The 17,976-nt window shown below is 37.0% G+C and overlaps 1 protein-coding gene across 1 annotated transcript in view; it reads right to left on the reverse strand.

Annotated features, from left to right (window-relative positions):
* The window catches only part of CACNA2D3 (calcium voltage-gated channel auxiliary subunit alpha2delta 3), a 485,172-nt gene that overhangs the window by 49,274 nt on the left and 417,922 nt on the right, over positions 1–17,976 (reverse strand). The window lies entirely within an intron of this gene.

Here is a 17,976-nt window from a genome sequence, read left to right on the forward strand (position 1 = left end):
TGTTTTGGAAAATGGAAGAAAACTCCATTTATTCATTCCTCCTCTAGGATCGACAGCAGGGATCATTTAAAAACATATTTACATTACTGGTACTTGCTTTTGCAAATGCACACATGCTGATGTCATGCATATATTTTATTTTGTGTTAGCAGGTAGGAAAAAGGATGTGAAATGAAATCTGTAATGAACTGATACAATGGGATGTGAAATTACATAAGGAATTTTCTTATTATAGCAGGTTATAAATAGTTTTCTGCTATCTGTAACTCATGGACATTTTTGCTTAAGAGAGTAAGTAGAGAAATCCAGTTCTCCTTTTGAATAAACTCCAGGGGAGACTCTCTCCAGCTACATTTTATTATCTGGTAATTTATTTTATGGTCAATGAGGAGATGCTGTCTGACAGCCATGCAGCACACGTTTTCTTCATCTGTTGTTTGCCTTTAGGTTCATTCCTAGCAGGCAGGTGATCTGCACGTCCTACCCGCTTTTTCTGAAATGGAGGCAAAACACACTCATTTTCAGGAACTTACCACAAGGAAAACGTATTGCTTCTGGATGCTACATCAGTATTTGAAATGTCAGTCTCATACTATATTTCTACCACTCCATTTAATCATGTAAGAATTACTGTAAAACCATTTGTATCAGTAAAAGTCGTCTTGATTTCTGCAAGCAAAGTTTATGCCTTGTTTTCTACATGTGAATATTCCTGTTGAATCCCCTGAACCAAGCCACACGATCGACATCAGATACACAAATAGGTACCTTGCTGAATCAAGGCCTAGATTTGACTAACACTCTGCAAAGAAGGTCATCGTTTGCAGACCTTAGGTGGAATCAATAGCTTTCTGATCATGGAGGATCAGACTTCTTTTCCAAAAGATACAGAATGACCAAGCTTTCTGAGCAATAAAACATGACACCTAAGGGAAACTGGAGTGAGAAACGGTTGTCTTTACTCCGCATTGGAAAAATGTAAATTCTTAAATCTGTGTTGCGAATCTTTAAATGTTTCTGAGCTCTCAGTTTAAAGGAAACCTGACAGGACCTAGTGGAGTCAGCCTCACTTCTCAGCTGGGTCACAGCTGTAAGCCAGTAGGCGTTTTTCTCTGGGGAACAAAAGAATTCAGATACATAGACCCATGGAGCTGCATCCTTCCCCAAGTGATTTTGTAACAGCATCTTCTGGCTAATCTGTTTTGAATGGCTGAGTTCCTGAAAAAATGGATTTTCAAAAGTCTTTAGCTTTTTAAAGATGCAGATTTTCAGAAGTGTTTACGCAGAGCTGCTATTAACTCCTTCTGATTCCCATGGCTCCATAACCAAGCAGGTTCCTAATCTGTTTAACTGTTTCTATAAACCCTCCAGAATGCTTGTCTCCACCTCTGGACTCAGGCGCCTGACAAATTCTGTTTCTCACTCGTTCATAAACACTAACAACTTCAACCACCTGTACTTACTATGGAGTACCTCTCAACAAAGAATCTCAAAATACTCACTAAATGTGGTTAAGTCTTAATATTCTTATTTTATTGCTGGGAAAATGATGCATGAAGGAAATGAGTACCAGAGGTCACACAAAGACCTGATACGGAGAGTCACAATAGCGGGGTTTAGAATAAAACACAGATCTGTGCTCTCCAAAGCCTTGTTCTATCAGTTAGACATACTGCTGCTCTTAACAGGCACAGATGAGTGGACTGCGGTGAGATACTGTTTATTTACGGTCCTGATAAGGTCGACCCTTTGGAGCTCGCACTCGTATTAGAGATACCACCGCCCCAAAATTGAGAAAATTATCAAGTATGTAAAAGAACGTGCTGACGATGTAAAAGAAAACAGTTGTTATCAAACATCAGTTTAAGGTTTAAACCCGTAAAAAATATTTATTAAGCTTTAAAGGATGAAGACAAAGATCTACTCCACTATGTTTATGGAAGTTCATCCCTTTGTGCTTATATATCCAACACATGCAGCATCTATCCAAGACCTATAGTGTATCTAAACTGCAAAATACCAGTACAGATCAGTAACAGTGATATTAGAATACAAAATATTCCATTGCATGTCAGTGATAAGTCTCCATAATTGAGAGATTATTTGATCTGCTGTGGCTGGCCTGTTTAAAATACCTGGCAAAGCAACTTTAGATTAAATATCATTTTTGTTCTTGTAAACTATTAATGAAAGTGTAATAAACATTAAGGAACAATTAAAACTATTGTTCTCCCATAACGAAGTTGTATGTATATGCAAATTTCAGCAGGACGTTGGACTAGAAGACCTCAGGAGATCCCTCCCAATCTAAGTTATTTTAGGATTCTAAGATTATAAGTGTAAATGTTTTGTAGAGAAGTGCTAAATATATAGCCTAGAATCTTCCTTAAATAAAAAGAAAGTGAATATGTACTGAAGGTTTTCTAGTGTCCGGTATAAATTACTTACCACATGAGAGAGAATCTGAAACAGTAACAAGATAATTACAACAAAGCTCATCTGTAAAAGATTCCATGTGCATGTTTTAATGAGTTGCACAACGGAATGCTGTAGTATAACGACAATTGAAATACGGGGACTAATTGCTATGAAACGTAGAGTATCCCTCTTCATGAAGACGAGAGGAGGCCGGCAGCTGCAGTTTTGTTTCCATAGTATTAGCTCTATGAATTTTGATGCTTTCTTGGACAGACTGTGAGGGGAAATAAAAGCTAGTGAGAAATACTGGACTTGCTCCCACTCGAGCAGACTCCCATGATTTCAGCAGTAGCGTAGTTTGTGCAGAAACTGAAGGCCCAGGCATTCTCAATTTAGTTACTGTCTTCCTTGCTTTTGCAAAAGAGATTCAGTTTATTTGTCTACCTAACTTTCAAACGAGCTGTATCGCTAATCTCTGAGGTACAATACCATTGAAGGAGGTAAAACAGAAATGCACCTTAAACTTAGTCTACCCTGGTCAAGGTAATACAATGTTATAACGGCAACATTTTAAGCATAACACACAACAGATCACGTATTTCCTTTGTGAAGTATTTCCTCAATTAGAGTTTTATAATCCTTTTACTTGTTATTAAATAATGAAGTGCTACATGACGGTTGGACTCGATCTACGGTTGGACTTGATGATCTTAAGGGTCTTTTCCAACCTAAATGATGCTATGATCTGGACCTATGTTGCAGGATAGGAGGAGAAAACACAGCTCCCATAAACATGGTTCGGTGAAAGCGGCAATGGAAATTTTCTATGAAGAGGTGTATCTTAATGTGAGATTTTAATCTTGCCATTTTAGTTTCTTTACATTTTGCTCCTTGCACAATTCCACATAGGAATTTCCCTGCCACTGAACGAGTAACTTCTAAATATTCTGTATCACATGTAATACATAATAAATTACAATTATGACTGTTCCTACAATTCAGCTAATAATTATTTGAATGCCTCTACATTCAAAGGAATTAACAGTGTTAGCCTATGGGAAAATAATTTTCTTTTCAACCCCTGAGGTGATACTAAAGCATTTTTGCAGGCTTTTTTTCCCTGAGCTTTTTGGGAACATTGCAACTAGCACAGGATATTTTTTGGTCAGGTCATTTAATGCCTGAAGAACTATTCAAACGTACTTCAAAAGGTTTTAGAGCCAATACATTCTTCTGAGCAATCCCTAGTCCTTCAGCATTTCAGAACTTCAGAATGAAATATCTGTGCTCCAAGCTACTTTATATTTAAATCTATGTTTTACAAACTGGCTCCATGCAGGGAAAAAGGGAAGCTTCAGAATTATATCTCCCATGTCACCAATTCCTTGTTTAGCCTCCTGGGTGTAACAGCTACCACAGAGGTTAGAGAAAAACAGTGTAATTGCACTGAAATTTTTCTAAATATTGTTCAGCAAGGTATCCAGATAACACCCACATTTTTAATTAAAAAACAAAACACAAGCAACAAAAACTACAACTGATGTTTACATGGAATATACATTTTAAAGTATATTATAAAGTATTCTTCAACATTTGTAGGCTTGGGTCGATCAAAATGGCCAAGGGATACAAATGTTTTTTCTTCAGCCAGGAAAAAAATGAGTAAAGATGAGGAGAAAAGGTTTTGTCTTCACTGCTGCCTTTCCTTTGGAATGTCACTGGGGAGGGTGGGCTGGAGCTAGAGGTATACAGGAGACCGACTAATGTGAGCTGACCGAGGGGTATTAAGGCTCTTTCTCCATGTAACACAAAATGTGTCATTTCAAATGAATATTGCAAACCCAATTTTTTGTTTCAATCATATTAGCAATTTACTTCAGTGATTCCAACAAATACCTTTAATGCTGCCTATGGAAAACAGTTATTAACTGCCTGAGATTTCTTTCCTTTGTTTAATAAAGTGGCTGCTATTCTGTAGTGCATACCTTATGAAATTACAGATGGTTGAAAACTGAAAAGTTAGATTCTTGGCTCAGTGATAATTATTCTTAAATAAGTAATTTCCTTATGCATTGATTCCGTGGCTGAGGGTAATATTTCACTCTTTTAGTGGGATGCTTTGAGGATAGAAGTATTGGGAAGTGCTTAACTGCTACAGAGCTCAGGGCTGCTTAGTATCAAGGCAAACATAAAGAAAAACAAATAACTACTCAGAATAGATCGGGATTGGTTGTGTTCATTTCAAGATCTCCATGGTTAAGCAAACGGACAGAAAGATAAGGAAAGCCTTCCTCAACAAATTACTTCTGTGCACAGAATTACAAGAGCTCTTAGGCTCTAAGTAAAAAGAATCATCTCCTACTTAAAATAAGAGAGGAAAATAGATTAGACTGATTTATTCCAGGCAAGAGAGGAGCTGAATCTCTCTATAAACCTGGCAGAGGGATTACAAATACATAATTAAGGAAAAAGTAGTAAAAGCTAAAAGGATTTCCATTCTGTGAAATATCTATAGAACGTTACACTATATAAAAGCACTAGATCAGCAAGGTTAGAAAAATATCCTAAGGTCTCCATTCCCTTTTCCCACAGAATACAGTATAGACTAAGATTCTTTTTCATACATAAAAGACGCTCAACATTTTGAGGACATTTGGGCCTCCTATTTCTGATGGAATTATCTTAAATGAGGTTTAACTTGGCTTCAAAATAAGAAATCTTGGAGACAGATTTGTAGCAGGATTAGTTTTTTAATCTATGTCGCCTTTGTGTGTTAAGTTTAGACTCCTTAAGATTCCCTTCTTTCTGCGTACTCATATTACCTCTTATTACTGTCTTTTAAAATATCTAATAACTAAATGTGAAATATTCCAGAACACCTTTAACTACTTAAAAAAAGTTGATTGCACTTCTTTTGTTTATGCTCTAAATCTGTTTCAGTTCAAAATCTCTCTGTCTTCAGTTTTTAGCTCAGCCAAAGAATGAGACGCTGATTATTACACCCCAATGCATAATATTGAGAAATAAACACCATAACTGCCAAAAAGTACCTCTAGTACAGAGTAATGGAAGACTCCCACCACCAAAGATGATACCCTTAAAAATGCTTATAAAACATGTGTTATGTACTGTAGTTAAAACGAAAACGTATAGATTTTTTTCCCCTCAATTCCAAGACATCTTAGCTAATAAATTAGAGGTATTCCAACAGGCACTCTCTTACAGCAGTATAGTTATGCTCCTGTATCATCCACCATAGCTGTATTCCCAGTGATAGTCATTCTTTCATCACATGCAGGATATATAAAAAATATGAATGAGCATTCATCAAATGTGCACTTCCCAGACCGCTTCTAATCCCAGTTTCAGTTTACTTGTACAGTAAAATGCAGTTTCACCCTTCCAAACTTCACACTTCATTCAGTTTCCTTCTTGATCTCAGTGATCTTTTCCATTCTACCCATACCTTCCTCTTCTCACCCCAGCCCATTTTCTTCAGTTCCTCTCTTCAAACAGAAGATCCCCAGATTTTCCTTTTACCATGAAAAAATATTAGTTTTATTATCCGGAATGTCTGAACCTGATTCAGACACCCACCACAAAAAATTTCAGCCTAACAGTTTAAGTCTGGCCACTTTTTAATATACTGAAAACATGAGCTTATCATTGGAAGTGTTGCGCAACCTCAATACTTGGTGGTGACACCAGCCATCTTCATAATGAACTGTTATGAGTAGCCTGTGATAAAAGAGAAAAATTGACAAAAAGCGGGGCCAAACTACTGAGTAGTTGTGCACTTTCTTCTGTTTTTCTTATAATAAAGCACAGTTCCTACCGCAGCAAAACCAAAATACCACTTATGCATTTGGATAAGGTACTACTATTATTCACAAACTGTCCTCTGCAATGTGTTGTTGGGTTTTTTTAATATATATATTTCATTATTTAACTCAGTGAAGATTTCTAATGTTCTTTATAACTTTTCTTGTAGCTTCTCTGACATGAAACCTTCTTGCCTAACTCCACAAAGCGTCTACTGCATATTTAGGAACCCTTAAATTATTTTAATATTTTACAATTACTTTAATATTAAATCAATTTGAAATCCATGTAAATGTGCGCCTACCTTTTCCACCTAAATTTGAGCTACAGTGCCTCATTAACATTTACAGATTGGTTTTTCCAAAAACGAGTCTTTTATTAACCTAGATACAATGTAAAATATAAAAAATCTCAAAGTGCAAATTATCACATAGTTTTGGGTTCTAAACAATATTCAGGAAAAAATCCGGTTTTATTACTGGTATCTTACCTTTATCTTTCTATCATCAAATAAGTGGAATGACGTACACATAGATTTGTAAGTCCTATATAATTATCAGTTTGCTATGGGATACAGTTTTCATATGTCGTAATATGGCATCGGATTTTAGCAACGCAAAGAATACCTCCTTCGTCAGAGCTAGCGGGATGCAACATGTAAATGAGTGCATTCCTCTTAAATGGACAAGGGAAAGTTGAAGTTCTGCCTCTTTACTCATGGACCTCAAACCTGCTATTTTCTTCCAGAGGATTTTTAGGATTAGTGGTGGAAGCAGTAGTCTGGATGGGAACTCCCAAGATACGGGGAAGGCAATGGCAACTGGTATTTCCTGGAGGCCAAGCTCAAGCAGAAAGGGAGGAGATATTGGGAACTTGATGTGAGGCCAAGCTGAAAGGGGAGCAGGATGATGATTGCTGGGAGGCCGAAGTTCATCCAAACTCAAACCACCAGGGAAAGCTGAAGGGCTTGGTTTGCAGCCAACCCCCGACAAACTGAACTGCGGAGGGCAGTCTGTGAACATCATCACAAACCGGGCTCCCTTTGACTCCCTGACACATATCTTCCTTCTGGAGGACTAATGAAGTAGCAGCAGGAGCAAGAGGAAACACAAAAAGGATATAAATTGAGTGAAAACATAAAAAAATATAGATGCTGTTGACTGAAAGTCCATTGCCTTTTCAGGAGGCTTCACTGAGGAGCTTGGAGGGAAACAGGTTATCTGTAAATTATCATGCAGGCAGTTATGCTGTATTTCAAACTTTACAAGATCGTAGCTGATGTGCTGCCAACACTCAGACAAAGGGCTCCCACAGAAATCTACTCATTTACCCCGTGATAAACTTTGTGTACCAGGAGCATAGCTCAAGGGAGCTACTTGGGAATCCATTTGTAATTTAAAAAAAAAAAAAAAAAAAAAAAAAGCAAGACCAAAGAAAACCAAAACCACACAAAAACCCAAGAAACTCCCCCCCTCCCTTAAGCCTGGAGGGAGGTAACCACTTGGCATGCAGAATTACACTAAGTGCACTTTGCTGGAAAGATATATACCTTGTTCCTGAGAAATACAAGGAGTACATTGATAGTATAACATAGTGGTTTGCACAGTTTGAAGGGGGTGAGGTGGAGCACGGTTAAGCCCCGTCTGGTGTCTGGATTATCTTCCCTGTGACTTTTAGAAAATACCTGACACCTACTGACACCTGGTTCATTCCATTACAAAGACCAAAAGACCGAAAGAACAAAAAAGTGGGTCGGGTAGTATTATTACCCTCAGCAATGCTTCAGTAGCATGCGGAGAGAATGCAAGTGCCATCATAAAGAAAACTGCTGGTGGCAGAATTTTTATAAGGAGTTCCTATGAGCCTTCCGCTTTCTTCCAACATCCCCCTGCATGGCCACTGGTCTGACAAATATTTCTGAATTCTGGCGGTACAGGAAGCATGTGAAGACTGAAATCTGACCACAGTAACACTAAAATAATGAAGCAGTGATGGTATTTTAATAACTCCCTAACCACTTTTTAGTTTTATAGGGTTTTCTTGTTCATTTTTTGGCAATATTCAAGTACATCCCATGACTGAAACGAAAAATAAGAACAGTATATATTTGCAAGCTCATTTATAAATCTTAAGGGAGGATCCATGACTTGTCAAGTTCTCAAAAAAAGCTTTACTTCTTACAGCTGAGGTCCTAGTTTAGAGTAGCTTAGCCAGTATACCTTTCACATCTCCGCCAAAAGGCTGTGGTTTCAAGTTTGCAATTAATGAACCCTAAGAGGCGCAAAGTTCAGACGAACATCCAGAAATTAGGATACTTATCTGAACTCTTGGAGACTGCGATAAGATTCTCTTAGGAGATGCCAGGCTTTCTGCTTCCACTTGTAACTAAAATACAACACGTTCAAACCTTTCTAGTATTTTCTTTTTTTCAGACTTGATCCTGGCTACTACCTAATCGTAGTAGTAGATATGTTACCAAAAAAGTCCGTATCTACGTATCTCAGCATTGTGAGAAAGGCTGATTTCAGAAATAGGCAAAGCGTCTATTGCTCTTATTTCCAAAGAGGTTTATCCCTCCAAACTGAAATCCTATCCTAGCAGAACGGCTGCAAGTTGTCCTATTGCCAGGCACAGAATAGTTTGGATGAGGCGTTAAAGATAAATGTTATGCCATCCAGTGCAAAAGGAACTCATGAGGTCTCTGTCCAGTTTCTCCCATGTCAGTCCAATGCCTTCTGTTGACCTAGAAGCCAAGACATGGAGATTCTGCTGCTACCAATCTTAGCACAGAGGGGAGAGACTTACAGCATTCAACTCTTCCCGCCTCCAGAACACACCGACTACCAACTGCTTGCTCTACCCAGTTATCACCGTGGGTACTTGCATGCATGCAAGATCTGTGAATACTTGAAATCTCATGAGTCAAACCAGACTTAGGACCCCGAGTGAGAAAACACCAACATTTCATCAAATCACATCACTTGGAAATAAGTCTTGGATCTCTTATTGACTGAGTTATAATTACAGTGACATTCTCTACAAACTGTTTGTGCTATACTGTGATTAGCAAATTACTTTGAATTACTAAAAATGAGTAATGTTATTTGAAGTCGAATAATACATCAGGAATACCTCATCATGAACGCAACTCTCCAGCCTTTCAACACCATACCGATTGGATGTTTTATAAGTCAAATATTTACTGTAATGTTCCAGAATAGTTTTCATATTTTTATTTTTCTAAGATCACTGCTTTATTTAACCATGTTTTTGCTGTTTAACCACATGGTGTTAATCTATAGTTTTAGAAAGGTACAAAAAATGTACGTGCCCAAAAGACTCAGTGCACACATTTTTATGTGTTTGAAATAGACTTGAGTAGTTCCATAGTATTCTGTAGTTGCAAATACAAAGAAAATAGCGCTGGTGGATTTGAAACCCTCCTGACTTGTGTCTTGTAGTGAACAATTTTAAGACAGTAATAGCAAAAGATACAGACATTATACTTTTCCATGAACGGTATTAGCTGCAAAAGCAGCTTTGTTTACCTGTTTTTTCATTTTTTGATCAAAAATGCATCTTTATTGAATCTCTGTGTAGAAAAGAACACACCTGCCTATTTGCTCAACAAAAAGAGGAGCTAGTATTTGAGCTATAAACTAGCATTAGAGTAGAGATTTAAACCATGTCAGGAACAGAAAGTAACCTTAGATTAATAACACTGAAAGGTTTTCCAGTATACTGAAATGTAAGTTTACTTCTTTTTCATATTCTCCTACTTTGTATGTGTAAAAGAAAAGAAATACCATCTTTCAAGATGTGTTCAGTATATTACATACAAACACCTCACTTGAAAGTTTATTCAGTTTCTAAAACCATGGATTATCATTGGCCATAATCTGAACATTTTCACATTTACTTGACTTTATTTCATGAGAACATTTTGTTGCCACCATTTTGAAACCCTGTCAAGAAATGTTAATTATACCTCCTAGGAATAAACTATATTGGGGAAAATAATTTCTCTTTTGCTTTATCTATCCCGAAGAAGTTCAAGTGTGTGAACTGGAAAATAGCTAACGTGCATCCAACAGGTCAGGCATTGAGGGGTAGAATGACAGCTTTCTATTTTACTTCTCTACTTACTGCATTTCAGGAAAAATAACAAGTTAGCATCTTCAGAATTGCTACATAAGCCTACATACTCTTCAGCAGAAATGTTTGCTTAGGTCTGATCTTGGGAATGTTCATGAATTGAGAGAGGTCTTCATATTGCTGAAAATTAGCCAAGAGCTTATTTGCTCATTAGACAAAGTTGAAATGACCTCCTTAATGCCACGAAATACAATCTATTGACTAATTTATGGCCAAATAAATAATTAATAAATGTTTTGAATGGATACTCCAAGAAAACAATGAAGAAAGAAGGCTTTTTAAAAACATTGAGACTGATAAAATTAAAAGGCATTGACAGATTTTTAAAATTTCCTAATAAAATGCCATCATTGCCTGAGATCTGTGTGCCAAGATATGATCGTAAGTGAACTTCTCTGGGCGAGTTATTAACTTCTGGAAATAGTGTAAGTGCTGGCATGACTTCCACAACAGAAGTACAAATGTACTACACTTACATCACATAAACCATTATCCAGATGCTTCAACAAGTAGTATATTACAATTTATAGCCTAATTATTAGTAGGATTTAGCTGTCAATACAGCAGTAAAGCACATTTTAGAAGTATAAATTAATAATTTTTGAGGAAAATCAATATCATGGATACCAGCTGTAATCCTCTAATGGAATAGCTTTGAAATAAATCAGGAAGGTTTGCTGAAAGGTAGCTGTCTTTGATATTCCCTTCAACTAAGGATTTAACATATTAAACAGCTTCGATTTCTACTAAGTTGCAAGATAGGTGCAAATTCAGCTGGGGCTTCTGCCTGAAAGGTGTTGAGCACCTCACTGAAGTCTGAGAGAGTTCAGGGATGCCCAGCATATGATAAGAATACTTAGCACCTTCCAGAATGCAGCTCTGGAGAATGCAGAAAGTCCTCAAATCTCCACTCAAAAAAGGACTTTCGGCAAGAATTTTCAGAAATTATGTTGTCGTATAAAGACAAACCTGTTATTGACTTTCAAAGAAAGTTAGCCTTCCAAAGGCCAGATCTTTATAGCTGTTAAGGCACACACCAAAGGTAGACTGATACTGATGGGATTTCCAGAAGCACTTATTTCACACTGCAATTGGTAAACATTAGGTCGTTATTCTGAAGTCTCTACTGTATTCCTAGGTATCAAAGTAACTTTGAAATACCACTTTCCAAAATGTAGACATTTCTAAATGACAAAGGTTCTCTTGGAACTGTTGCTACAATACATTTTATAAAACATATTTAATTTTCTAGTAGTGTCAATTCAATCAACTCTGCATTTTACTGCTATTTTACAACCAAGGATGCCAGAATCCTTTTCTGAATTAATAAATCTTCTCAGCATGTCTACAAGGGAAGCAAAGATTATCTTCTCCATTCTTTCAGAGTACAGAGCTGATACGCCCTACCCTAAGGGAAAAGCCCTTCTCCCTTTCATTAAAAAAAGGAAATCAAACACACACATGCAGTAAGCTATAACCAACTTCAATAAAGTATATTTAAACAGATTTATTTTAAATTCTGATCTTGATTTTTGTTTCCCTGCTTTTTCCTTCCCCTTTTTCCCCTCCCACAAGTTTCCCTGCTTTATTCCCTGCCTTTACGTGCAGTTAGAAAGCATCTATAAGGATGGAAGACCATGACTTCTGCATGTGTAGAGATACTTTTGTACCGTGCTGACTTCATAACTAAGACTCTTTTTCATTTAATTCAATCAGATTAGATTGTGGTACTGATTATGATAATATCCACAAATCAGCATTTTAACCAAATTTCCATGGAATCACTATATGCCCGTTTTCTTTTTAGACAAGGCTATGCCTGTTTAACAAGTTTGCCGAGGACAACATGTTTTGTTTAAGTTACATTAACTGGAGCCAATACTTCCTAATTACATTACCAGAAGAAACATTTACAGCAGTACTTTTACCATGGGAAACCCTCCATCGTTCAGCCCATCTTAATCTCTGAAAAACAGGAAACATCAGCATTGCCGTTGCTTAAAATGTGTTAACTGATCTTATATCTATAAAATAATCTCTTTTATTAAATGACAACATTAGTCTTGTTTTACGATCTTCATATGTAAGGACATTATCCCACGACATCTGGATTTCTGTGAAACTTCCATCAGAGAACATCTACCTACGAAGACAGGGTGGTCCAGGGGCTAAAGCACTGAACTGGAGGTAGAAGGCTTAGGGTCTGTTCCTTGCTCTGCTGTTTCCCTGTTGTGCAACCGTGACCAAATCACCTTACTTTTCTGTGCTCCGTTTCCCCGTTTGTGAAATGGGAGGAAGGATACTTCACATTCTATGAAAAGTGATTTGAATTTTATGAATGAAAGCAGTAATAGTTAAGTATTCTTACAATCATATGTTACAGATTAGGGGGCAATCCGGAAACAGGCATGCCAACTTGCATGAAGCCATCTTGGGTGAGAAAAATATGGCAGGATTTGATCTTTAAAACTGTAAGACAGAATGGGAAACCTTTTATCCAGAAGCAAAGGTCACTCTTCCAAAAACACTGGACCTACTGCTTTATAAAAAGTTAGAAAATAAGAATCTTTTCAAAGCATATCCTCATCAATTTTTAGTCTACAACTGCAAATAGCAAAAATAGCCTGTAGCATTTTCTTTAATCTCCCAAATAGTGTACTTTCTAAAATCACATGGTGGGTGTATACTAACTCTAACAGACAGTGACCACAAACAAAAGAGGGTGGTTTCTTATTTGTGGTTCCAGAGAAGAGCTTGAAAGTCTGAATCCTAAAAGTCTGAAAAAAGAGACAACACAACACATACTTTTTTTCAGAACATTATGACTTTAAGTTCAAATTTACAGATTTACACCTTTGCTCACAACACTGGTAAAAATAAAGCAAGTCCACTCATAAACGTTTTCCTTCTTCTAAAGGCTAACATTGCCTACTTGAGTCTTCTGTTTTGTTGTCTCTTACCTTCAGTGGAGAAGCAGCATATTGATTAAAAGACTTATTTTTGTCCACCACAATTATTTTTTCATCTTAATTTACCCTAATAATCAATCTTAAAGATACTATATGAACAGCACCAAAAATCAAACAGCTACTCTCTTTCAGAAGTGATTTTTTTTTTTACGTCATTAGCCTCACAAGAACTCTAGAAACTTAGGTCTGACAGGTGCCATCATCTGTCCAAAAAGATCCAAAATGTTTTGAATCTTTGAGTGGTCGATTTTGGTCACGGTTTCATACTATCCTTATTTGGAAAAACAGAAAGGCTGTACCATACTCACACTTGCACTTCAAATGGTATGTTGATGAAAGTACAAATTATACTTCATCTTATCTCCGAGTTCAATGAAAGATTTCCCAAAGATTTTAGGACAAGAACCAGGCCCAAAGTCTTAATTAGGAATATTTAAAGCTGCAAGACATGCCTTGGCAAAAGTACTGTGACACTACAATGAAGAGGATTGGAGATCATTTTTTGACTCCTGTAGTCTAAATCTGCACTGTGCTGTGATGCAACTGCAATGCTGTTGTGCATGGCTGACTTCAGCCAGGTTCCATCCAGACCAAGTATTGCAGAGAATCAAGCATTATGCGACTCCTTCAGATGAATGGGGGTCTACTTCTTTCTCAAAACGGTTTTCACATTTTCAATTTAAGAAAGTCTGCAGAACTGTTCTTCTGAAATAGGTATGCCTTAACTCCAAAGCTAAGGAAGCAACAATATGTAGAAGTATGACCAGCTGATGGCATACAGTAGAGTAGACAAAGCTTTTCCATGGAAAAGCCTTCGCTACAGCTCCTTTCAGTTGCATGAAATACAAATGCTCCCTTAAGTGCCTACGTTTGGAACATGACATCTCCAGATCGTCATGAACTACAAACTACAGAGAGGGCTCTCGGCTCTTTCTTCTTTCTAAAGAGCTTATAGAAAGGAAGCTTGCAGCAGTAACTAATGGAAACCTATTTAAGATCTTACTGACACTAAAAAACAGAGGTATGGAAATGATTAGTTCACTGAACTGGGCACATGCTGCATAACTTCAACTTCTAAAAGCAGTTAGCCTGCTTCTCTCAATGAGTACTTTAAGAAACAGAGAAGCCAGTAGTGCTGTTCTTTGAACTCATCTATTCTAACTGTGCTGGAACACAGAGATGGAGAGAAAATGGACACTGAGCAACGTACTTTCATTTTGAAAAGGGAAAAGTATAAAAAGTCTCAGCCAAAACGTGCGTAACCAAGGTCAGCCCTGCCATTATGCTCCAAAATAACATACTGCAGAAGGGATTGAAAGCAAATAAGGACGATCAAAATACACCCTTTTTGACCAAGACAGCTATAGCTATATGGACAGAGGAAGCTCACCTAGGTTGGGAACTTTTGAGACCATGCCCTAAATTAAACACTATTAAAATAGAAGTGCCTTTGGATAAAAAGGAATTGTATTAAATAGTAATATGTATTACCTGTATACTTTAGTATCACTCAGTGGTGATGAAGCAGAAGTCGGATATAAACACTGAAGAGAAAAAGATGAGATCAACATTTAAATGTTGCCTGAACTTTAGAGCTAATAATCCACTTCTGTAGAGTATTTTTTCTTTATACTTGCCCACAGGCATTCCAACTGTTGTTATAAATTTGTTATCCTCTCAACTAATGCACATGCTTGACCCAGAAAGCTCATCCTTCAGCATCTTAGGGGACAGTAAAACAGAAACCACAGTTAAAAGCTTGCAGATAACTTTGGTTAGTACAAACAAAAACTAGGCATAGCTCAGTATTATGACTGTCAGGACTTCATCATTTATGCCGATCTCACTAAAATATTTTCCTTCTTACTCAGCAGACAGCATGTCAGACATTTGGTATGATCCTCCTAACAGTCGTATTAAATCTCAGTAAACAACTTCCCTTTTTACTAAGTCAAGAAAAGGCAAATATTATACACTGCAGATACTTCATAAATTGTAATCAATATTGAAAAAAACATATTCTATTAATGAGAAAAGAAACCATAGAATGAGGCCCTTTTGTGATTCTCAGCATGAAAATAGGAAACCAAACCAGACATACAGAAGAACATATAGTCAAAACAGACAAGATGATAATGAACAGGTAAAAAAGAGTGTAAGAATACTGAGAACATGACGTTCCTTCAAGATTTCAATCTTTAGTGTCCTTTACTTGCCATTAGGTTATCCCAGTCTAGTTGCTTCATTACTGCTGGTATAAACTGCACACCTATATGAACAGGGTTTTATTACAGCTTCTTTCTATATTTCATAGGTACAGGTTTGGGGTTTGGGTTTTTTGCCTTTTTTTTTTCTTTATTTAAATGCCTATTGTTTTACTCCTGTATAAATTTTCTCCCAGGGTATCCGAAATCCTTAATCATCATCCCAATATTTTTCTCCCACATTACACTTTTAGAATCAAGTTCCATGACTTTTAAGAGTTATGCTTACGTCAGAGGGATCAAGAGGTTTAAATTTCAGTACCTATTAAAGGAATTTAATTATCCAACCAGTTCCATTTGGATACACTGTTACTGTTCTTTGCTAATCTATACCAGATTTTCCAGTATTGTAATTCTCATTAATAAAATGCCCTCTGAAAGAGTTTTGGTTTGTTTTTTTTTTTAAAGAAAAAAGACCTCTCAGTGGCCTATTTTACAAATTCTGAACAGAAACATCATTATCCTTTATACTAGCTAAGTTTCCCAAGGATTCATCATGTCTGAAAATAGCACAGCTAGCTAAACTTGAGGGATGAGAAGTCTATCTATATACCTGACTTACCCTGTCACTTCATTTAAAACATTCTGTGGAGAAAAATGTATTTTAAAAACACACGTGGTGTTTAAAACCTGCTTACAGGTTAAAAATAGGAGGGGAGGGGGCAAGGATAACAGCATGTCGTGTGATCTCTAGGACGTTGTCGTAGACTTTTGGTGCCCGCTGCTGTAGCAGTTAAAGCAGTAGGGACGACCCAGAAATCCAGAGAGAACAAAGAAAGAAGAAAAGCAGCAAACTATGTACTGCCTTGTAAAACTTATCTGCCATTGAAATGAAGAACATCAGCAGCAAGTATAGGTATCTGGCTCATTCTTGTTCATTGGAGTCATATGGAAAAGGTTACCATATCCTTACTCCACTTGTGAAATGGTCCCATAAGCAATGAACACTGATATTCCAGGTTCTATTCATGTATCATGGTCAGAGGTCTGCTAGTTACAACTGCTACATACCAGTACTGAAGAGGGTTATAGTCTGGTACCATGCACGTTATAAAGAAGCTGGCAGATGGTACATCATACTTTACTTGCTGCAAGACAATTAAGATTCTTTCAGGAATTATAGGCTTCGAGCTTTTCCCTTGTAGAGAAACTTCATCAAAGGGAAATACTCCATCAGAGCTTGAATCCAAAGCTACTGAGCACATTGGTCCTGATCCAATAGAATAGTTAAGTATATGCTGACATTTAAATCCATGAAAATTACGTATTTAATGTTTATCAGCTGCATAATTTTAATGTCAGGCTATTTAGTACCTTGCTTAAATTAATGAAAAAAATTCCCATGGCTATTTCCAAACTGTTGCAAGAATTACAGAAGTTTAATTATTTGACTTTTTACTGCAGCAAATGTCATCCCTGTTTCTGCAAGTCCTCGTGTTCAAGTGCCTACTAGGGCAAAGAGAAAAAGAGTCCTTTTGAGCCCATAAATACAGGAGTTCCCAACATTTAACAGTGGGTTTTGCTTAACTACTGTGATTTGTCTTAAAAGCACAAAAGGAATTAATGAAGTATGAGTTCTGTTTTGTAGCACAATTGGTGAGCAGCAGTTTAAGAAACATTTACTGTGCTTTACGATCTTTCTTCATACACTGAGAACATTTCAAAACCCTTTTACAGGAAGTTGTTCAAGAAAAATCCTTCCAATTCTTACAAGAACTGGCCTAGTAAATCAACCATTCAGAATGCACAGGAAATTTATATTTCGTTCTTAAGTTTGAGTCCAGGGTGAGCTAAGACCATGAATAGAAATTCTTATTAAATATAAAATATAAGAAAACAAAAACACTAAGTAAAAGCTTAGAAAAGATCTTTGTCTTCAGTGTAGAATGATAGTGAGTGATCTCAATTTTAACATGTTTAAGAGTGGACAAAAAGCATCTAAAATACATCAAGATAAAACAAGATGTGCACCTGCCCTTATTTCTACATGTATTTTTCTAGCTCCTGTTTTTATTCCTTTCATTTCTGTTAGCTTTATGTCAAGCAATGTATTTTTCTATTTACAATAACGGCAAAATGAATTCATTAATGAATTCTAGTCATACTGGAGATACAGTGGATGCATCTATCTGTGGATGCTGGGCATGTATAACAGGCGGTTGTCGTGAGTCAGAAAGCGATTGACAATTGAATCTGCACCCCCGCCGCTATTTGTGCTGGAACAAATATTCTGCTGACACATAACCTGCCCCGGCCGCAACATCGTCTCGCTTGCGCTGGAGGTGAAGCAGCCCAGCCTCTCTGTTCCCTGCGCTTCTCCTCATTCCGAAGGCCTTGCGTCCCTTCTA

Source organism: Mycteria americana, chromosome 11 (genome assembly GCF_035582795.1).
Source record: "Mycteria americana isolate JAX WOST 10 ecotype Jacksonville Zoo and Gardens chromosome 11, USCA_MyAme_1.0, whole genome shotgun sequence".
NCBI classification, from domain to species: domain Eukaryota; kingdom Metazoa; phylum Chordata; class Aves; order Ciconiiformes; family Ciconiidae; genus Mycteria; species Mycteria americana.